Source organism: Sciurus carolinensis, chromosome 7, assembly GCF_902686445.1.
Source record: "Sciurus carolinensis chromosome 7, mSciCar1.2, whole genome shotgun sequence".
NCBI classification, from domain to species: domain Eukaryota; kingdom Metazoa; phylum Chordata; class Mammalia; order Rodentia; family Sciuridae; genus Sciurus; species Sciurus carolinensis.
In genome coordinates this window covers 113,870,306-113,893,599 of record NC_062219.1, presented here as the reverse complement: position 1 = coordinate 113,893,599, position 23,294 = coordinate 113,870,306, and the positions used below count along the sequence as shown (strand labels likewise).

General features: G+C 49.1%; 1 pseudogene; it reads right to left on the bottom strand.

Annotated features, from left to right (window-relative positions):
* Positions 1–9,119: 9,119 nt before the first annotated feature.
* On the bottom strand, positions 9,120–15,704 carry LOC124988954 (gastricsin-like; annotated as a pseudogene).
* Positions 15,705–23,294: the final 7,590 nt, after the last annotated feature.

Sequence of the window (23,294 nt, the reverse complement as noted above, 5' to 3'; positions counted from 1 at the left end):
CCTGCCAACCAAAGAAGCATCTGACCAGCAGGGGATTTTCCACTCTGCCACCACCTCCCACTGCCCAGCCAGAGCTGTGGGTCCTCCCCTGGCCCCATGACGGGGCAGACAGAGAAGGGACTGGGGTCTGCTCAGCCCATCCCAGAGAGTGAGGTCCCTGCTTGATGGTGTTGCGATGCCAACTCAGGCCTCCTCCTCCTACAGTCCCCACAGCCCTGTGGGACTCTGCAGTAGAAGACAGGGTAGGGAGCACGTTCCCAGAGGCAGGCATCTCCAGTTCTGGAAGAGGAGGACAGAGGCCATAGATGTGGGGCGCATGTTGTGGGGCGCACTGAAGAACGGACCTATCAGCAGTGCGAAGTCCCAATTTGAGTCTTCATCAGCCAGCCAGCTGACTGTCTCACACAACGCCCAAAAGGGCCATACGGAGAACAGCCCCGAGTGTGGGTTGCAGGGGTTTTATACCATCAGTCAGTCCATCAATCACAAGTGCCTGTTGCTATGATTTAAACCACACACTAGCATCTGAGATCTAAAATCATAAGCAGAAGGGGAAGTGGTTCCAAACGACCTTACTTGGGTACAAGTTAAAGAATGGCTACTAACATCTAGACAATCATTGTTGACACTGTACATTGTCCAAGAAAAGTAGGAACCAAAAAGAGAACAATTTTATATTATATAAGAATTGCCATTTTGTGTTGCCGCACGAGCTAGGCTAAGAAACTGTTGATGGGTTCAGGGACAGGTGTCCCCACGGGAGAAGCCTTTGCTTCATGACATGGAGTCTCGGGGTAAAATGGAGTCTCCTCAGCCATTGCCCATATAACCTGGACACCATATCCATGGAGTCAAATATGTCAACCCGTCAGAGCAGATCCATGGAAACCCCTAACCTCGGGAGGCCTGCTAGACTCCCAGCATGGCTTCCAGGGACCCTGCCTTGACTGGTGGGAAGCCCGGAGTCTGGCCATTGTCAGGCTAGCCTTCCTCGATCCCCAGTCACTCCACATCCATTCCAAGTGTCCCTGGTCTTCAGCATCAGGACAGGCATCCCTGCTCAGCTGCCAGGCCCTGAGGGTCTGCACTCCCTACCTACCCCACTGCTCCTCCTTCACAGCTCAGTCCGTCTCCTGGGAGACCCAGGTGGCCCACTTCCTCCCTACTTCTGTCCTGTCCCACCATCTTCCAACCCTGCATATACGGAACACTCACTGCTTCACATGTCAGGGATCTGCAGAGTCTGAAGACACCCTGCAAGTCATCCATGGTCACCTCCTATGAAACACAGAAGCCCAGGGAGGCCTGACCTGTTGGCTCCCACCTAAGTTCGCCTTCTGGCCCTAGACACTGCCCACCACCACCATGGTGCTGGGTCTCCAGCTGCCTGGCATCGGGCTCCATGTTTGCTGTGGTCGTCAGCCTCCTCTGCACTGACGAGATGCTCCCCAGTGCAGAGACTGAGCCTTCCCCCTCCACAGGCCCAGTTCTGGGCTCAGGAGATGAGGAGAGTTGATGGGCCCAGGGAATTGCTCTTGATGAAGCTTGGCCTGACCCCACACCCCATTGTCCCAGGGCTCACATTTCCTGCCAATGACCCAAACTGCTCTCCTGGGAGACCTTGACCCACAGGGCATCTCAGGGCCACAGGCTGCTGGTCAACAGGAAGGGGCAATTCCTCTGCATGCCCAAGTCTCATTTCCCCTCAGCCTCACCCTCCTCAACGTTTGCCATAATTCCTGAGTGCACTGGCACAAGCCTGCCCTCCCAGCAACTCGGGAGGCTGAGGCAGGAGGATTGCAATCTCCAGGACAGACTCACCAATTTAATGAGGACTTAAGCAACCAGTGAGAGCCTGTCTCAAAAGACAAATGAATTAATAATTATAAAAAGACCTAGAGAGGTGGCTCAGTGGGAAAGCCCTCTGGATTCAATGCCCACTGCCCAAACACACAAACAAACAATTTACTGAGGTAAATAGTCCTCCGTGTATGACTACATGAAATCCAAGCTTGTCACTCGACCATGCAGGACACAACACATCTGGTTTCTTGCTACGATTCCACGTTCTTCTCCCTCATGCACACTGCTTTCTACCAAGGAGGCTCTTATTTTCCTGCCTCCATGCTCTGTCCTCCATCTGAAAGACCTTTCTAAAGTGAAAACTCAGATCAGGCTTCCCAAACTGCCCACCTAGCCCTACACTGACCCATGTAGTGGAGACTCTGATTGTCTTCCCCTGTGGTGTCTCCTTCAAAACACCTTGGATCCCATTGACTTGCCCCAAATCCTATAGCATGTACCTCCTAGAGTCCTCTCTGTTCTCATGATTCCTAATTTGCACAAAGACATCTTTTAGAGTATCTATACAGTGACACAGAGAATTGGGAGTCTCTGAAAGAATGACAACTGCATAGCATGCATACTTTCCCTGCCCATCCTTCACCCAAGTCAGACATCACTAATCAATTGTGTTGCTCTGTCCCTCAGTGCTCAGATCAAGCCCTAGATTCTCTCCCAGTCTTGTGTTCCATGAAGGTCCTTCAATCCTTCACGAAGTGACAATCTCCACATCATTTCTTGCAGGGTATTTTTTAAAATTCTGGATGCTAAACTTCATTTAAACTTGTACCTTTATCTCTTTTTAAAAAACTACCAAGTCATGCCTGGGTTGTAGTTCCATGGTAGAGCACATGCATAGCATGCTGAGGCCATGGCGCCCACCCCCAGCTCCTCCCCATGAGTAAAGACAGAAAGAAAGAATTTAAAATCTTAAACTTTAAAGTCGAGCTGCTTGCTCCTTCCTACATTATCTTCCAGAACTTATTGTGCGCGCTTCGATTTGAACCTCACCAAGATCAGTGTGCAAACACAACTTGCTCTGCTCTTATCACAGGGACTATGGCATGTACACAGTTCCATGCATTAAGATACGCCACACCATTATCACTCGCAGAGGTTACCTGGCGCTCTGTCATCCTGGCCCATGTCACTGGGTTGTTTCCAGTTTCTGACTGCTATCAACAGCACACACCCTGCACTCAGTCAAAGGAGTGAAGTGGTGAGCTCCCCATGACAGGGACATTCAAGCAGTGGCTGAAGGGGCACTTCTTGAGGATTATTGACAGATGCTCTCTGGCAGTGGTGTCAGTTTGGGCCAGGGATCTCAGTTTCCCTGTGCATTCTAATCCTGAGCAAGTCCACTCAGCTCTGGGGACAATTACTCTATGACCTTATCCTTCTCACCTATCTATGTGCATTTTTAGTGAAGGTTTCAGCTATTTGGTGGGCTTTTGCTTTTTGCTTGAGTGTTGGTGTGTGTTTTATATTTTCACCATTAGTTCACCCAAACCCACTGGGAACATACCCGACCTGAGATATGTTTTTCTGAAGCTCAAGGTATGTAAGGTTAAATTTTCACAGAACCCTAGACGTTTAGAATGTCGTCTAGAGTGTTGAGTGTTCCCTCACAGTTCTCATCCAGCACCCCATAATGTGAACAGAGTACCCTCTTGAAATCAGGACACTTTCCCTGATAGAACACTATGGAGGGAGCTACAGATCTGGTCGAAAGGTCACCATTTGTGCCAGCACTTCCATTCTCTGGTCCAAGATCCAATCTGGATCCCACATTGTTCTCAGTGATCATTTCATTCTCCTTCTGTCTCTGCCAGTCTTGATTTTCTTTGTCTGATGTGACCTTGTGACTTTAGGTTGTCCCAGTCAGATCCTTGGTAGATGCCCCTGGCTGTAGCTGATGGTCCTGTTTTCACATGATGAGGCTGAGGGTGCCATTCGGGGGAGGATCATGAAGAGGGGATTGCCCTCAGTGGACAACGTCAGGATCACCGATGTCCAGGCTTCGTGATACTGCACACTGTGACTTGGTTAAGGTGAGATCTAGCAGGTTGTGTGCCTGTTAATTTACTGTTGTGCCTTGGTAATTAATAAGAATCTTTTGGGGAGATGATTGGGGACTATGCAGAACTCCCGATTCTCCTGGTTCTCCTGCACTGGATTTAACATCCATTCATGGCTTGGCTACAACAGTCACTACAAAGATCTTTGTCTAATGGTGATTTGGTATTTCCATCCTTCCTTTTGCACTTTGAGTTTTCTAGTGTAAGGAAGAACTGGACCTGAGGTTTTAGAGTGGGCTCCTGCCCTCCTGGAAAATATCCCATCCCTGAGGGTGGGCTTTGTATTTAATGCTTTGTATTTAATGGCTCACACAACCCTCTGGACAATCCCACAGATAGGCTAACTTCTCTCCTTCTACAGATGACTCTGTTTTATCTGTATCTGGAACATTTGAAAATAAATCCCTGAGTGCATAAAGAAGAAATAGAAAGCCTGTTCAATTTTCCTCTGATCTGTTGATGAACCTGGCCTTGCTTGCATGTCTCCTTTGGTGGAAAGGGGAGGCACAGGGTGGATGGAGGCCATGGACCCAGCTCCAGCTGCAGGGAGGCCAGCATGGGGGTGGAGCCTCAAGATCACCCAGTGTCTGCTATGCTCCCTGGACCCTCTCCCTGCTTCTCATTCCTGTTCTACTTCTGTGACTTTGTGGGGCAGCAGGGGCTGGCTGTCGTGGTGGTACTGACCCATAGTATGCGAGTTTCCCATTTCCACATAAAAGAGTGAAATGAAATTCCGCAGCAATTGCTCTGACTGGATGCAGTGGCACATGCCTGCAATCCAGCAAGTTGGGAGGCTGAGGTAGGAGATGGCAAGTTCCAGGACAGTCTGGAAATTCAGTGAGCACCTCGGCAATTTTGATTCCACAAACATCGTATTAGAAAATGTTCCCTTTTCCTCACATCCTTGCCATTGTTCACTATTATTTGTATTCCTGGTGCCTGTCATTCTAACTGGAGGAATATGAACTCTCAATGTAGTTTGTCTTTTTTTTATGTTTTTTTCTTTTACGTTTGGGGATTTAAGCCAGGGGTGCTTAACCACCGAGCCCCATCCCCAGCACCTTTTCTTTTGTTACAGTCAGGGTCTCACTAAGTTGTTCAGGGCCTCCTGCATTGTTGAGCCTGGACTCAAACTTGCAATCCTCCTGCTCAGCCTCCTGAGTCTCTGCGATTGGGTGTCCGGACTTGGTAGAGTTTTCATTTGCATTTCTAGATGTCGAACCTTTTCATGTTTTATGGGTCATTTGTATTTTTCCTTTAAGAAGTGTCTGTTTACTTGACTGCCCCATTTGTTGATTGGGTTTTTTGCTTTCTTGGTTTTAAGCATTTTGAGTTCTTTATATATTCTGCATGTTCTTTCTCTGTCAGAAGAGTAGTTGGGAAATACTTTCTCCCGTTCTGTAGTCTCCCTCTTCACACTGTTTCCCTTTTTGTGCGGAAACTTTTTGATGCTATCTCACTTATTAATACTTGGTATGATTGCCTGAGCTTAAGAGTCCCAATAAGGAAGTCATTGCCCACACCTATATATCAGTATTGACCCTACCATTTCCTACACAGGAATACAGTCTCTGGTCTACTTCCTAGGTCTCTGCTCCATTTTGAGTTGCCTCATGTACAAGGTGACAGATCCACAACTGGATTCATTCTCCTACACATGGAGATCCAGTTTTCCCAGGTCCAGTTGTTAAGAAATTTGTCTTTTCTCCACCATATGTTTTTGGTGCCTTTGTCAAGGATCAGATGGCACAATCTGTGTGGGTTTGTCTCTGGGTCTTCTCGTCCTTTCATTGTGTGTCTGTTTTTATGCCAGTGCCATGCTCTTTCTGTTGATGTAGCTCCTTAGAATAACTTGAAATCAGTTGTTGTGGTGCTTCCAGCTTTGGTCTCTTTGGTTACAATTGCTAAACAAGCTATTCTTGGTCTTTTATTCTTCCACATGAATTTTAGTGCTTGTTGTCTGTTTGTGTGCATGCGTGTGTAGAATATCATTGGTATTTGATGGACATTGCATCTACTTTGTCAATTGCATTTGGTGATATGGCACTTTCATATTTTTAATTCTGACTATCCATGAACATGGGACATCTTTCCATTCAAGTGTGTTCTTCAATAACATTTTTCAGTGTTTATAATTTAGTCGCAGGGGGTCTTTCTCCTCCTTGGTTAGATTTATTAAAGATGTATTTATATACTTGCTTGCTTGCTTTTTTTTTTTCAGGTTATTGTGAATGAAATAGTTTCCCTATATTAGGGATTGATTTTATTTTGTTTTTTTTTAACTTTGTTTTGTTTTAGCAAACAATAGTAAAGCCATTGATATTTCCATATTGAGGTTGCATCCTGGTACTCTGCTAAATTTGATTATTTAGTCTAGGAGGCTCTGGTGGAGTTTGGGGGATCTTCTAAGGGTAGGATCATATCATCTGCAAACAGAGGTAATCTGACTTCTCCCTTTTCCATGTATTTCTTTCACTCGCCTTAATTGCTTTGACTAAAATTTGAAGTGCTATATTAAATAGAAGTGGTGAGAGTGAACATCCTTGTCTTTTTCCTGATTTTAGAGGATATGCTTTTGGTTTTTCCCCACTCACATTGATAGTAGCTTGGGTTTGTTGTATAAAACAACTTTTATGATGTTGAAGGAAGAGCCTTCTATCCCTACTTTCATCACTGATTTTAACATGAGTGGGTGATGAATTTTCTTCAAGGCTTTTCTCCTGTCTATTGAGATTTTGTCCTTCATTCCATTTATGTGGTGAATTACTTTTGCTGATTTACATATGTGGGATCATCCTTACACCATAGGATTGAAACCATTTTGACCCTGCTGTACTATCTCTTTATTGTGTTGTTGAATATGATCTGCTAATATCATATGAAGGAATTTTGTATCTATGTTCATCAGGGATCTTGCTCTGCAGTATTCTTCCCTTGATGTGTCTTTATGTGGTTCAAGTATCAGGGTGATACCGGCTTCACAGAATGAACTGGGACCTGCTCACTCACCCCGTTTCAGTTTATGGAATAATTTGAGAAGCATTGGCTTTCATGGTTTACAAGCATGGTGGGATTCAGTGTAGAATCCACCTTGCCCTGGGCTGTACCTTTGTGGAAGTTTTTCATTACTGCTTCAATATCATTGCTTCTTTCTTTTCTACATTCAATGTGGGTTGGTCATGTATGTTTAGAAACTCAACTGCTTTTTGATTTTCCAAATTAGGAAATGAGAAGTTTTCCGATTAGTTCATAATGATTGACAGGTTTTCTGTGATGTCTCTGAGGATATCTCCTGTTTCCATTCTAATTTTATGAATTTGGGCTTTCTTTCTCTTTCTTTTGGTTAGTGTGGCTGAGGGTTGATAGATAAGTCTTGTTAATCATTTCAAAGATCCAATGCCTTCTTCATTGATACTTCATACTTTTACAAATTTATTCTCCACCTCATGAGTTTCAGCTCTGATCTTCAGTATTTCCTTCCTTCCATAGGTTTTGGATTCATCATTCGGTTGTGTATTGGGAATCTTTCTATTTTCTTAGGAAGGCCCTCATGGCTGTAACTTTCCTTTCCCAATGGCCTTCATAGAATCCAGCAGATTCTAATGGGCTGCATCTCTGTCTGGATTGTAAGAATTTTAACATTTCTCCCCTGAAATCTTTCTATGACCCATTGATCAGTCAAAACTCTATTACTCAATCCAGATGGTTTTTATATCATTTCTTTAATTTTCTTCTTTCTCTAGATTTCTAATTTCATTTTATTGTGATCTCTTAAGACATAAAGATTTTCATAGAATTTTACCTATTTACTAAGACTTCATTGTCGCTTTAAATATCATCTATTTTGCAAAAGTTTGCAGCAACAAATGAGAAAAATATAAATTCAGATCATTTTGGATGAAATGCTCTGTGGATATCTGTTAAGTTCTTCAGATTTATAATAGGTATCAGGTCTGAAGAGTTTTACTGGTAAAACTCACACTTTTAAAGAAGAATACAAAGGGAGAGGAGGTGCAAAGGGAGTAGGGGAGAAGAAGGATATTGAAGTGCTGGCCATAAGTGGCCCTCCCTCCTTCTTTGGCCTGGAAACTGAGCACAGGTCACTGGTCATACCTTGAGAAGGACCCTGTGTCTGTGGTTCTGTCCACACACCATAACTAGTCAGTACCTCTCAGCATCCTCACTAGCCACTGTCCTCGCCTCCAGGGATGGTACTGTACACAAATCAGAGAGCTAGGTGAGACACCTGCCCATCCTCTTCTCCCTCCTCTCACATCAGGGAAGTGTAAGTAGTGGCCACACACACAGGACAAAGAGCAGGAGGGTGGCATTGCAATATTTTCAATTTGGGACCTCCTGCCTTAGAGTGACTTGACTGAAGGTGAAACTGATGTGAACCATTTATTCAACTACCTGTTTTGTATCCAAAGCCAGAGGCTACTTTATTTGGGCCTCTGAATGTGAGATCTGAGTTGGTTAGAGCAAGTGGGCTGATCTCCATGGGAGTCAGGAACAATCCCCATGTCCGTAGTTCAGGGTCAGCCCTCCTCAAATGGAAGTCCTGGACATAGGAGTCAAGGTAAATGCAATCTGCCCAACTCAGCCCCAGCCTCCAGGAGCCTCCTACAAAGAGTTTCTGGCACATCCTCCTCCCTTAAGGACACCATGAAGGTTGCAAGTGTGTATAGGTGTCCGGAATCTTCAGAAAATTCTGGCCAATGTTGTCTAAGAGGTGAGGAGACACACAGCTAGGTCTGCAAGTGTGCCCCCAGTCACACTGCCAGTGGACAGGTCGGTGGGTCCTGGGTCAGAGGCAGCTGTGGGTGACAAAGTGGACCAGCTGAACTCTCAGGTTGTTAGATTAGGGACCCTTTACCATAGTTACCCCACAAGGGGAAGCTGTGAAGACACTCCAACCACCGAGGAGCACAGGGCAAATGCCAAGCCTGACCTTAGGCCAATATGTCATGGAATCTCAGTGACCCCAAGAAAACTCATGGCCTCGCATATTCATCACAGTGAGACTTGCCCTGATTCCCACTTTCACCATTCCCTGAGTCCATGGACACCTTACAGGCCACAATAAAGCTCCAAACAAAACAGATTGACCAACATGGGATACAATTTATTAGTAGAGAAGGCCCACAAAGGAAGGCAGAATGCAGAGAGGAAGGACAGAGGGCCCCAGACAAGGTGGGGCCAAGGGAGGACGGGAGTGCAGATGTCAAGGGGCAACACTAGGCAGCAGTGGCGAAGCCCACCCTGTTGTTGGCCATGTCAAAGATGGAATAGTAGGACCTGAGGAAGACGTCCCCAAGAATCCAAAAGGGCTGGCCATTTCCTGAGGACACGTAGGTGGCCTCCAGGCCCACGAAGCAGTAGCCATCCTCCTGCTCAACACACAAAGGGAGTGCTCATTCATTTGATCACATTTGTCCTGAGCGCTGCTCAGACCTGAGTCCTGTTCAGGGTCACACATTCGTAGGGCAAGGACTGCCCCTGAGGACTCAGAGACCAGCTGGTCTGTCACAAGAGCAGGGGTTGGGAAGGATTTCCAAGTGGTACATACAGGATGGAGAGGCCTCTGCAGGGTCACCTGTTCCCATGGTGGGTACCTTTTCTTCCTAAAGTTCCCTTCTGTTCCTGCTTTGCAACAACTCAGAATGGAGGTTAAGCTCAGAGTAAGCTAACTTGGATTGCAACTTTCCCTTCCCCCTCATCATCTGTCATCCTGGGATCAGCCATTTAACCTCTCTGAACCTCCAAGGTTTCATTCCTCAAACACAATGAGAATCTCCCTCATCAAAGGCTGTGACGTCGTGAGGGACAGCCTAGGCCCCTAGGCCCCGGGCTACACAGTGGCTAGCCCTAGACACAGCCCCTCACTGCGAATTAAGATACCGAGTGATCATGGGGGATGCTCTTCTAGTGGGGATCATCCGAGGTGGCACATCCAAGGAATGGCACAGGGCCAGGGGAGCGTTTCTCTGCACCTGGTCCTCCGCCCAGGCGGCTCAGCCCCAGGTAGCAGGACTTACGTTGAGGATGTAGGAGGAGGGCTGCAGAGGGAACTGCACACCGTTGATGACGAAGGTGAAGGTGGGCAGGTTCTGGACGTCAGCACAGTTCACGAAAAACTGCAGAGCACAACAGCCCAGGTCCCTCATTTCCCTCCCAAGAGCACCTGCTGTGCAGCTGCTGAGCACCCAGGCCCACGTGAGCCCCAGGCCTGCTTCTGGACCACAGGGCACAGCTCAGGACAGGTGCTGTGTAGACGCCTCCTGGGTCCCACATGTGCAGTTAGAGTGGGTGACATGTGGGGAGACCTGGGAATGTTCCACATCAAGGACGCTCCTCCTGCCTGCCTGGCCCTTCTGAGAGAGGGGACACTGCCCTTTCCCTGTGGTGTCCTTTAAACACCTGTAGCCATGTACACAGGAAAAGTGGACCTGGACTCCTCACTTACTGCACATTATGTGATCATTACCTTCACCAGGACACATGGGAGGTAGAGGACATGGCCATGTGGAGACAAGAGTTGTCCCTTGTTGCTCGCTTGCTTGGCACCAAATTACACTGACAGGGGCCCACACTGCAGAAACAATATCACCACTAGACTGACCTCTCCTGGCTAGGGGACATCCGTGCCACACCCACCTGTCCATATTCGCCCTCCTTGGCCCCTATAGCTTGCAGAAGGTAGCTCAGGTACTGCTGGGGCACGGTGAGCAGAGAGGTTCCTGTGTCCACCATGGCCTGGCAGCCCTGGGAGCACCAGCCAGAAGCCTCCTCCCCAACATAGAACCTGAATGGCAAGAAGAAGGCAGCCTGAACCAGCCAGGTCAGGGCGGCCGGGGGAGATCTTCCCACACTGAGCAGCGGCCACACCCGATGCAGATGGGGACCACAGACACCAGTGCAGCTAGTCCCCTGCCTCACACTCCTTTTGAGTCTATGCAAGGCCCCCTAAATAGGCTGGGAAGGAAGTTTCCAGAAGCACTCTACACCAGGGCCATCGTGTGTTAAGGGGACGTGGAACAACTTACTTGTCCCATACACCTCAGTTTCTAATCCGTGGGGTCCCGGGTGACTGGGATTCCAGATGTGCCCCCACCCACCCGTTTCTATGGACCAGTTTTGGTACTTCTGTAGAGACCACCTGTACATCTGGGTAAGGGCAGGACCCAGGCGTCCTCTGTCCCAGACCCCAGCAGATCCTGGACGTGTGAGGCATGGGTGCCAGGAAGCCCACTCCAAGAAAGTCCCTGGGACCCCCACCCCACACTCACTCCTCGATGCCGATCTGCCAGTAGAGCTCCCGCGTGACAGGGGCCCAGGAGATCTCCCCCGTGTACAGGTTGTCGTCCACGCCCCCGAAGATCACCGCTCCACCGTCCTCGGAGCCCTCTTGGCTGCAGGACACACAGGGAAGGGGAAGTGAGGGAGTGACCAAGAACAAGGTGTCCAAGCTGAGCAGTCACCTTCACAGGGAAACAGAGCCTTCCCTGGATTCAGAGGGAGTTCCCTGAGGACAGGACACTGTGTCCCCCCAGAATCCTGAGTGATGCACCCCACAACACACTATTCAAGGGCAACTTCTCCCTGCGGCCCCATCCCAACACACTGGGCTCTTCTACCTTTGATTTCATGACATGGGGGACCCTGTCACCAGGAGCCCCACCCAAACCCAACATGTTCCTTTCCTGCTGGAAGTGGACAGGGGCAGGGCTTGGTGGAGGGGAGGGCAAGGCAGGCCAGGATTCTTCCAGAGCTTCCTCTTAGCAGTAGCAGAAGGGGGCACTCCTGGGGTTATGCATAGAGTGTAAGCAGGCAAAAAGGGTCCCAAGTGTGAGTCACAGGCTTATACTGCTGAAAACTGGTTGAGGACACTAAGCTACAGCAAGAAGATGGAAAAGGCTCTAGACAGTAAAGGGGAAGAATGCTGGACAGGAAGAGAGAAAAGTCAGGTCCAGGAAACTGATGACCTGGCCTGCTTGTTGGGAGGGAGGAAAACTGGTTAGGAGCCAAACAAGGGCCTAGAGAGGAAGACTCCAGGCTACCTAGAGACACACGGAGGAGAGGGGACAGCAGGTCAGCATATGGAGAGAAGCACAGGCCAGGCAGTGGGCTCTCAGGACCCAGAGCAGGAGGCAGGCCCAAGACCTGGGGTATCAGAGCAACAACACACAAAAGAAAGTTCAGGATGTAGAAGTGTGGACCATCCTGGCCAAGAAGAGCAAAGGGATGTCCAAGTGGGCTGGGACAAGGGCAGGGGAGCAGGAAAGTCAAAGGCCAGGAGGCCAGGCTCTGGGAGAGGTGAGGCCCAGGCACCCACTGCTGGGAAGCCTCCACGCCCCCAGCCCTGGGCCTCAGGTGTCCAGGTCTTGGGACATGGCACTAGGTAGGGACCCACAGGGCCGTCTCTCACTTGCTGAGGTAGACGCTGAAGATGGGGCTGGACAGGGCGTCCACCCGCAGCATGCCCTGCAAGGCTGTGGTGGCGCCCCCCATGGACAGGGCAGGGTAGGCCAGGCCCATGATGCCATCGAACTGCGCATAGACAAAATTCGTCCCCGGCTCTTTCTCACTCAGGCCGAACTCCTGGTTGGGGACCTGGATGCTCTCCACCTGTGGGATGGAGGACAAGGTGTAGGGGAGGTGACACCCCTGACTGCCTCCATGTCCTCCAGCCCCATGTCCCGGACACCCCTCCGTGGTCCTTGTCCTTCCTCCTCTGGCCCCTCCCCACTTCCCACAGGCCTCCCTGAGCCGCCTTCTCTTCTGAGCAGCCTCCTTGGCTGTCGCCACCATGCCCAGACCTCCGCATCCAGGTGTCCAGCTCCCACTGCAGAGCGCCACGTCTGTCTGGTGCAGGAGGCGCCCGTGCCTGGCCCAGGAGGGCCCCAGGGGACTGAGGAGTCACACCGAAGTGCCCGCCCTCTCAGCCCTCATCCAGGGTGGGGCGGGCAGAGCACTCACAGTCAGGGTGTCGTAGCCGAAGAAGCCAGTGAGGCTGCCACTGCCGTACTGCAGGGAGAAGGTCTGCCCGTTGGTGGAGAAGGTGGAGGACTGGCTGGGGTTGAAGCGAGGGTGTGTGGCTGCGGAGGGAGGAGGGAGGTCCCAGCTGAGACGACGCTGCCTGGCTCTCAGGCTCCTCGGCCGCAACCCAGCCTGTCCCTCTGCCTTGTCCTCCACCCTGAGGCTCCAGCACCCACCAGGGTCACCAAGGCAGGGGCTGACATCTTGGCCCCTGGCTCATACTACCTGGAAGCCATTGGCCCCAAAGCCCAGGTTTTACAGATACCTTGGAGGCCCGGATGATGACCTGCCTGAGGCAGGGCACCCCACACTGCTCCTCAGTCTCTTCCCACCACAACCTGGCACAGAGCCCAGTGGAAACTAGAGGAACCCACCCACTCCCAACCCCCATCCACCCAGGCCATGGGCATACTGGATGCGGAGGTGGCATGGGTGTGCCCCAGGAGGGTCCCCATGCACCAGAGATGTCTGCCACAAGGCTTTGGCAGGAACCAGGGCAGCTAGGAAATGCTGATCCTCTGTCTCCCAAAAGGACTCCGGGACAGGGACCAGATCCAGCTTGGCTCTGTCCAGGCCCTGGGAGACACTCAGGGAGAACTCAGTGAATGGCAGAGTGGAGTGGGAGGCCTGCAGGGGAAGTTGTCTCCAGGAGGGGACTAGCAGTCCCTGAGCCAGCAAGAGGGAGGATGGGTGACCCGGAGGGGTGAGGTGGGGGCAGAGAGCAAGGGGTGCTTCCTGACCATGGGCAAGGCAGGGGGCCACCCAAGGGCAGGGCCAGCCTCCTCCCTCTGGCTAGTGGAGGCCTGTACCCTGCACAAGTCCCTGGTCCTCTGCAGGAGTGAGCAGCCCTCCCTGCCTGCATCCCTCAGATGCCAGTGCCCGGCCCTGCCCACGGGCCCTCCCTGGCCAGCCCAGCACTCACTGCAGGCCAGGCTCTGGCAGTAGATGGAGGGCACACCCACAGGTTGGAGGAGCCGGTGTCAAACAGGACCAGGAAGTTCTGGGGTGGAGTCCCGATGCTGATCTCACCAAAGTAGGCAGCCTGGGGAGCCATGGGCAGGCTGGTAGCAAGGGAGGGATGCAGGCCCAGGCTTCTCCTGGCACAGCAGGAGGCACAGCCCAGCCCTGGGGTGGCACCACAAGCCAGGCCCCAAACCCACAGGCCTCGGTGCCTGCCTGCCCAGGGCAGCCACATGGTCTCTGTGAGACAGCTGCCAGGACCCCAGGGGACCCTCCCCATGCTCTGCCCAGTGAGCCACTCACAGTGGGGACCCCCAGGCTGGCAGCACTGGCAGAAGGGAGTGGCCTCGGGGTAGGTGCACAGGGACAGCCCTGGGCAGCAGGAACAGGGACACCTGGCAGCACCAGCACTCACATCCATGTAGGTCATGGGCTCATAGAGCACGCTGAAGTCGCTGAAGTGGTACTTCTGAGCCGGGTCGTGCTTGTGGGTCCTCAGGAACTCCTCCAGCAAGCCCTTTTCCCTCATGGTCTGACGCATAGTCTTCAGCTTCTTCAGGGGGACCCTAGGGAGGCTGAGTGTCAGGGCTGGGCCTCCTCCTCCCACCTTCCAGTCTCCTTTCTTCTCTCCCCGCTGTTCCCCGCCCCCTCTCTTCCATTTCCTCTTCTGTCTTCCCCTCTCTCTTTCTTCCATACCTCACTCAGCGCCTGCCCCAAGATTCGGGGAACAAGGAACTTCCCCCAGTGCCTGCCCTCACCCCATCTCAGGGTCCTTCTCCTGCCCTGAGCCTCTGCTCTCAACCAGCCTGCAAATTCTACCCAGGAAGGGGAGAGGGACTTGGACACTGGGGCTTTCACTTCCCAGGACTTCTGGTTATATTTGTTGTATCATTGTTTCAGGTTCAGGTCTGGGCTGTGACTCAGTGGGAAACCTTTGCCTTCCTTTTGCCTGGCCTGGGTGCCATCACCAGAACCAGGAAAATGGGACAATGAAATAGACCTCAGGGTCAGCAAAGCTCACCCCAAAGAGAGTCCCTTCCCGGGTGCACTCTGGCACCTGGTAGCCCATAGGACACACCAGGGAGCCAGGGAACAGCATCGCCCCTAGTATCTTCCATGCGGAGTTGACTGCCTGAGTGGATATAAAGCTGCATACAGGAAGGGCCCACTGCACCCTTCCCCGTGGCACAGCAGGCAGAGTGGCAGGCTGGGGTCCCGCTGTCCCCTGAGCCAGCCCACCTGCTCCACCCTCATTTTCACCACCTCCTCTTCTAGAGATTTACAGGTATTGGTGTTGGTGCTAATGTGATTTGGGCATCTGCTGGTAAATTGGGGTCTTCAGGAAACTTCTAGGAGGGTTGCCTTACTCCTTCTCTGGAGAGGGTGGTTCTGTCTGAAGGAAGAAACCACACGCTCCTTGCAGGGCCCTGCGAGGGCACAGTCCCCCTACTCTGTCTCAGGACCGCCTCCTCTCCTCAGTCGGGGAGGATGGTGCCTCTCCCTTCCCTAGAAGCCCCTGAGGCCAGGCTCCTCTGCTCCCCGCTGAGCCCTGCCCAGCACCAGCAAGGGCAGCCTTCCCTGGTCCCAGCAGGGATTCCAGCTTGCACACAGCTGCTGCCCCCTGACTCAGCTGCTCCTGCAGCCCTCCAGGCTTCCCTGAGTGACCTGCACCCACAGCCAGGCCCACACTCACTTGACAGGTGAAGCTGACACCTCCAGGACCTGGAGGCAGAGCAAGGCCACCACCATCCACTTCATGATGCCGACTGCCAGCTGGTCACTGAGGGAGCGCCACTCTGACCTTCTCAGTCACCCTGCCCTGGAGACTCAGCACTCCTCCTTTATACTCCCTGCATGTGGCCGAGTCCCTGCCTCCCTGCCCTGGCAAGCAGGACCCCAAGCCAGGTGTCCCGGTACACCGTGCGCCATTGTTCCTGTGTTTTCCCCTGGACCACGGCCACAGCAGACTTCTCAACTTGTTGACCTCTCAACTAACACCAGAGGCCAGGAGGTCCGGGCGATAAGGGAGAACAAAGTCCCGTGGACGCGGTGGCGAAGCCTGCTCCTCCGCCAGGAACCACAGGCTTTGTGGGCGTTTGGGGTGAGGGCCAGAACGCGGCGGAGACAGAGACGGGCACAGGGTCCCCAGGCAGCTTGCTCAGCAGCGGCAGCGGCCTTGACCTGGGGGAAGCCGTGCTTCTTTGTCATGGGCACTGTCCCCTCACTGCAGGCAGGTCCATAGCATCCCTGGTGCAGCCCACTAGGTGCCAGGAGTAGCCCTGAGCTGTGACAATCAGGAAAGTCTCCAGGGGTTGCTGAACATCCCCTGGAGGGGTGACATCATTGTGAACTGTGGACTGAAGTGATGCCCTGAGGTGGGACTCAGGTCCTGGTCCCCAGCATCCCAGTCTCTTAGGGGAGGGAATCAGGTGTGTGGGGGGGTCCCAGAGCATTAGCTCTCAAGGTGATTATGACATGTTGTGGATGGGGCTGGAGGCCCGTGGCCGGAGACACTGTGATTTGGGGTGCTTCAGAGGTTTTCAAGGTTCATAGGGGGATTTGGGGAGATAATCATCCTACTTCAGCTCATGCCCAGGACACACTCACAGGATAAGCCATCTAGGCAGTGGCTGTGACTCTGGTAGCAGAGTGTGTTGGAGCCTGGAGCAGGCGAGACCACGGGTCCACTCCTGTCCTTGGGCTCTTCATTGTGTCCCTTCTCCATTGCAAATCTGTCCTGACCTTCTTCTCCTGAAAGACCTCTATGTCCCCCATTGCCTTCCCCCGAGCCCTGGCCTGCCTTTCTTCTGCCCCCAGGTTGGCTGATCCTGCCAGTCTCTCCCTCATCTGCACCCCTCTCCTCTCCCTGTCCCTCCCCTCCACTCCTCCACCATCCTGCCTCTATCTGTACACTTCCTAGTGACTTGCCCCAAATCCTACAGCTGTCACTCAAAGTGAGATCTTTTTCTTGGCTCCTTACACAGCACAAAAACATCTTTCAGGGGTTCTGTAAAGTGACACTGGGAAGTGAAAGTCACTCTAAAGAAAAAAGAGAACTATGTAGCATGCATACATACTGTCATGGATCCCTTCACCCATGCCAAACCGAGATCATTTACCTCTTTCCCTCGGTTCTCCACCAAACCTAACTCTTTCCCACTCTAGTCTTCCATGAAGGTCTTTCGATCCTTCATAAAATGACAATTCACAAGTCCTTTGATTGGGTATTTTTAAAAATTCTAGATACTTAATGTCACCTAAATTCTATATATATTTAACTTTTTACAATATCAAGGCGACCTGGCATGTTGCTCCATGGTAGATTGTTCACCAAGCATGCTTGAGGCCATGGGTTCCATTTCCAGTACCTCTCAAAAATAAATAAATAAAGATTTTAAAATAGTAAGGCAACTTTAAAGTCGAGCTGCTGCTTGCTCCTTCTACATTATCTTCCCGACCTTATTGTGCACACTTTGATTTTAACCTCACTGAGATTAGCATGTAAACACAACTTGCTCTGCTCTTATCACACAGGACATGTACACATTTCCATGCATTAAGATATGCCACATCCTTATCACTTGCAGAGGTTACCTGGAACCCTGTCATCCTGCCCTTGTCGTTGGGTTGTTTCCAGTTTTTCACTGCTATCAACAGCACCTGGGCTCACACCCTACACTCATCCAAGGGAACTAAGACAAGAGACTTTAAAACACAGGCTGAATGGGGCACATTTTTTTTTAAAAAAACCAGGGATTGATCCCAGGGGCCCTTTACCACTGAGCCACATCCCAGCCCTCTTTATGTTTTATTTTGAGACAGGGTCTCATTAAATTACTCAGGGCTATGCTTAGTTGCTTAGCCTGGCTTTGAACTCACAATATCCTGCCTCAGCTTCCCAAGTCACTGGGATTACAAGTGTGTGCCACTGTGACTGGTCAGGGGGCACTTCTTGAGTAATACTGATATAGGGCTCTCTGGCAGTGGGTGTGAGTTTGGACCAGGAATCTCTATCCCTTGCATTCTAACCCTGAGATTGTCCACTCAGCTCTGGGGACAATTACTCTATGACCTTAAGCCTTTCTCAGTTATCTATATGCATTTTTAGTGACGGTTTCGGCTGTTTTGGGGGTTTTTGGTTTTTGCTTAAGTGTTGGTGTGTGTTTTACACTTTACCATTGGTTCAACCAAACCCATTGGGAACACACTGGACCTGAGATGTTTTTCTCAAGCTCAAGGATACAGAATGTTAAATTTTGACAGATCCCTAGACTTAATAGAAAGTTGCCCAAAGAGTGAGGAGTGTTCCCTCACAGTTTTCATCCAACACCCCAAAATGTTAACTCATGAAAAAAGCATAGTACCCTGTTCAAATCAGAACATTTACCCTGATGTAATAATGCACTGGAGTAATCTACAGACCTGATTTAAATGTCACTATTTGTGCCACAAATGTCCTTTTTCTTGTCCAGGATCCAGTCTAGGTTCCCCCATTGCTCTTGGTGATCATTCTCCTTCCATCTATGTCAGCTCCTTGTTTTTCTTTGTCTGTTGTGACCTTGTGACTTTTCGTTGTCCCAATCAGTTCCTTTGTAGGCTTGTAGAAGTCTGGCTGTAGGTGATGGTCATGTTTTCACAAAATGAGGTTGAGGGCGCCATTTGGGGGAGCATCATGAAGAGCGGAAGTGCCCAATGCACCGTGTCAGGACCACAGGAGTCCAGGGTCCGCATTCTGCTCACTCAGGCTCCATGACTTGGTTAAGGTGGGATCCGCAAGGTTTATTATTTGTCAATTTACTGTTGCTCCTTAGTAACGAATACGAATCTTCTGAGGAGATGACTGGAGACTATGCAGACCTCCTGCTCCTCATCATTCTTCTGCCCACTGATTTTTTTTTTTTTTTACAAATAAAAGCATGTAAAATTTTATTGCCAATAGAAACAAGAATCATGCATACCTTAATTTCAACAGGTTCCTAATTTGTGAAGTAATGGAAATTGTCATATATTCATAAAATATTGAAAAAAATAAAACAATGTTATCTGAAGTAAGGAAACATCTTATACAACATGAAATGTAGTCTATAAAATGAAAGAATAAAGGAAAAGAAAATTTAACCAATCATAGATATATTATTTACAAAAGCTTTCATATAACTACAATTTGTAACTATCACTACATATCACAAAAGACCATTTATTGTGAATCTTGTCTTTCTTTTCAGAGAAAATCCATAATATGTATTTATTTATAAAGAGCACATGTAAGTGAATTTTAATAAATAAATATATGAATAATAATAAACTGCTTTTGGATATTAATTTATTAAAATGGCTTGACATAGAATTCACCAAAAATATGCATGTTATCACCTGGAGACCCACAAATAACAGAAAATCTTTTAGATCATGCTAACACTCACTATCGAAGGGGAGTTTGGGTGGTTAATTTAAATGAACTTGGACATCACTGTAGACAAACAGAAGATTTTAAAAATTTGAAAACATGATAAACATAGGGCAGTACATATTCAATGATAACAGGAGAAATAAATCTAAGTTTCTGAAAAATCTTTTCTGCTAGGTAACTTCTCCATCTACGTTGTGAAGTTTGGCTTCTTCCTTGAACTTTGGACCTCTCAACTGTGTCTTCTAATATGTGTAGGCCACAATATTTTATATCACTCAATTTCACTCAGTATCACTTTTCTAAAGTGAAGCATATATAATATACCAAGAAAGGGAGAGATTAAAGACTAAAAGGAATGTCCTTAACATTTTATTTATACCAAAAATGCCATTTTTCTTGAATGCACAAATCTTAAACACATTCTTATAGAGAAGAAAATTCTTATAGGGAAGAAAATTAAATAATTATAATTAATTAAAAATTGTGAAGGGAAGTTATGTTTACCCAGGAAGACCAAGTTTCTGTAATTCTCTAACATCACATTTCTATATACTTTTTTTTGAGCTGGTTGAAGGCACTTCCACTCCTCTTCGGTGAAATCAATGGCCACATCCCTGAATGTCAACAGTTCTCGTAAGCCAGTGTAGCCATCTTGGATTATTCTGAAAGTGGAAGATCCCATCTTTAGGTGGGGCAAGTCCCATCCTGAGACACCATTTCTGGGTGTTCAGGAGCCAGTCCTTCTCCCTAGTTCTTCAACCTCTGCACAGCAGAGCAACCTGGGGCTCCAAAGTAGGAGAGTGAAACCTAGATTCAAAAGGCCGATACAACGGACCTGCTCACTGATTTTTGAAAACATTTTTACTGGTGCATTATACATAACAGTATGATCCATTCTGACATAGTCATACATGCATATAATATAATTTGCTCCATTCCAGTTCCCAGTACTTCCCCTCTCCCTTTCCTCCTCTCCCCTCCACCCCCGATTTCCTACATTTTAATCTACTGGTCTTCTTTCTATTAATGTATTGTTTTTTTAATAAATTTGTGCATTATAGATATACATAAAAGTGGAATTCACTGTGATATATTCATACATGCACATGGCATAGTTTGGTCAATTTTATTCTGTAGTTCCTCCCTTTCCCTTCTTCTACTGTTCTCCCTTCTATTTTTAAGGAATCCTTCCCAGCTATTTTTTTTTTCAATCCTCATTTATGTCTAACTTCTGTAGATGAGAGAAAACTTTCAACCCTTGACTTGCTGAGTCTGGCTTATTTCACTTAGCATGATGTTCTCCAGATTGATCCATTTATCAGCAAGTGACATAATTTCATTCATCTCTGTGGCTGAGTAAAACTCCCTTGTATGTGTATATATATATATATATAACATTTCCTTTATCCATGTGTCTGTTGACAGGCACCTGAGATGATTCCACTACAATGCTATCTTGAATCGTGTTGCTATAAACATTTGTACACAGGTGTTACTATATAGTATGCTGATTCTAGTTCTTTGGGATAAATACAGGTATGTCAGATTTATCTGGTTTCATTCCTAGTCTTTTGGGGAATCTCCACACTGCTTTCCAGAGTAGTTGTACTAATTTGCAGTCCCACCAGCAATGCACGAGTGTACCTTTTCTATCATTCCTTCTGCACTATTAAGTTGGTTTCTCCTGTAAGAAAGAACTGAACTTGAGGTTTTAGAATGGGCTCCTCCCACTTTCTGCCAAAATATCCCATTCTTGTGCCAAGCAGTGTGCTTTGTACTTGTTGAATCATGCAACTCTCCTGACAATCTCACAGGTTAACTTAGCTCCTTCTATAGAGGAGTCCATTTTATCTGAATTTCAAATAACCAGAAATAAATTCCTGTGTGTATAATACATAAGTAGAAAGACTGGTTGCTTTTCCACAGGACTTGATTAACCCACCCCTGCTGGTAGACAGCTGCTTCCATGTCTGGCCTTGGTGGAAAGGGGATGCACTGGGTGGATGGAGGGACAAGAAGCAAAACAACGCAGCAGCAGGAAGAGGAGGGTGAGGGTGGAGCCTCAGGTTCAGCTAATGTCTGGTATACTCTCTAGCCCCTTTGTTTCTCATTGCTGTTTACCCCCAGCTTGCACACGGGTGGGTACGTGCGTGCGTGCATGCGTGCGCGCGTGTATAGGTTGGCTTTCTCCATGGAACTGACCAATAGCATTTTAGTTTTCTGTTTTCGTTTCCTAAGGAAGCTGAGTTGGGCAATTCCCAGTGACTTGGGAGGCGGCAAGGAGGATTGCAAATTCAAGGTGAGCCTGGGCAACTTAGCAACACCCTGTTTCAAAATTAAAAATAAAATGGGCTGGGAGTGTAGCTGGGTGCTAAAGCATCCCTGGGCTAAATACTCAGTACCACAAAAAAAGAAAGGAAGAGGAAAAAGGAAAAAAGGAAGGAAAGGAGGAATGGAGGGAAAGAAGAGGGGGGGAAAAAGTTGTCAGACTGGCCCATCTTGCAGGCACCCAGTCCTGGCCGATCAGTTGTGGCCGGCAGGTAGGATCATGCAAGGACTTGGTGGTTCCCTCAGGCAGAATTTTGAAGGGTATGGACAAGAATACTCAGAAGAAATGACCTCAAAAGAAGGAAGGGAAGTCCTGGACAGTGTCAGAAATGCCCACACAGATGGTTCCTGATGACACTTGGGGCCTCCTACCAACTCTCTCTTCAGCTGCTCAGCACATGTGAAAGGATGTGAATGTGACATGCTTGACTTAGAAGACCCGCCGCCACCTCTGATGGCTTCTTTGACCTTGACAACCCACTTGCCCTTTCCAAACCTACCTGTGCTCGTGTGTAAAGAGGGACAGAGTTCGTGCCCGGCAGCACTGCAGTCTAACTCAGTAAGGCCATGCCCAAGACCTTGCCTGCTCACAGCCCTTCCTGCAGCCGAGTCTGTCTTTAGATTGGGCAGAGGCTGGGGCATGGGAGGCAGGGCCAAAGGCCAAAGGACTGTAGGGAAGCACTGATAGTATTCTGGTTTTGAACTGACTACCAGCGACCTGGGTCCACTGGCTCCTGAGAAGTCAGTGTGCTATGCTCCTGGTAAGTCATCTTTCTCTATGCTTATTATACTCCAATAAAAAGTTTTTAAAGTTTTACAAAGAAGAACAAGAAGGGAGAGGAGAAAGATAAGGAACACCTGTCCTCAGTGACCCCCAAAGGTGAAGGAGGAGGCCATCCCTGTCCTCATGATCTGCACATTCACCATGGTGACTATCCGTCATGGCAGAGGAGCTGAGGACCCTCGTTGAAATAAAGACCAACTTTTCTTCTTCAAATAGTCACACATTTATAATAATACATTTCAGCACAAGTATATAACAGAGGGCTGGGGCTGGGGCTCAGTGGTAGAGTGCTTGCCTAGCAGGTGTGAGGCCCTGGGTTTGATCCTCAGCACCACATAAAAATAAATAAATAAAATAAAGGTATTGTGTCCATCTACAACTAAAACAATTAAAAAAAAAAAAAAACAAGTATGTACCAGAGACATCATACTCTGATTTCCTGGATGCAGTGGGTTAGAATGAGGCCAGAGAAGGGCTTCCCCCAGAGGACCAGACCCCAGGGGCCCAGGAGCCTCCAGGCCACAGACTTCTCCCCCCACCTTCTCCCTGGTGCTGACGCTGGCTGTCTCTTAGGTAGCCAGGGGCAGTCTTCTATTCCAGCTAGGAACGCCCACCTGTTGTCCTGCCAGGCACTGCCCGGGGTGGCCTTCTTCACCTGATAGGCCTGGCCAGTCAGTTCTCATACCACAAGGAGCACCCTGTGCCTGTGGCTCTGTCTACACATCTGATCCAGTCAGTAGCTCTCAAGTTCCTCCCTAGCCACTGTCCCTCACCTCCAGGGACAGTGCGTTCTCAAGCCAGAGAGCTGGGTGTGAAACTTGGCATGCTCTCTCCTCCCACCCCCTACATTGGG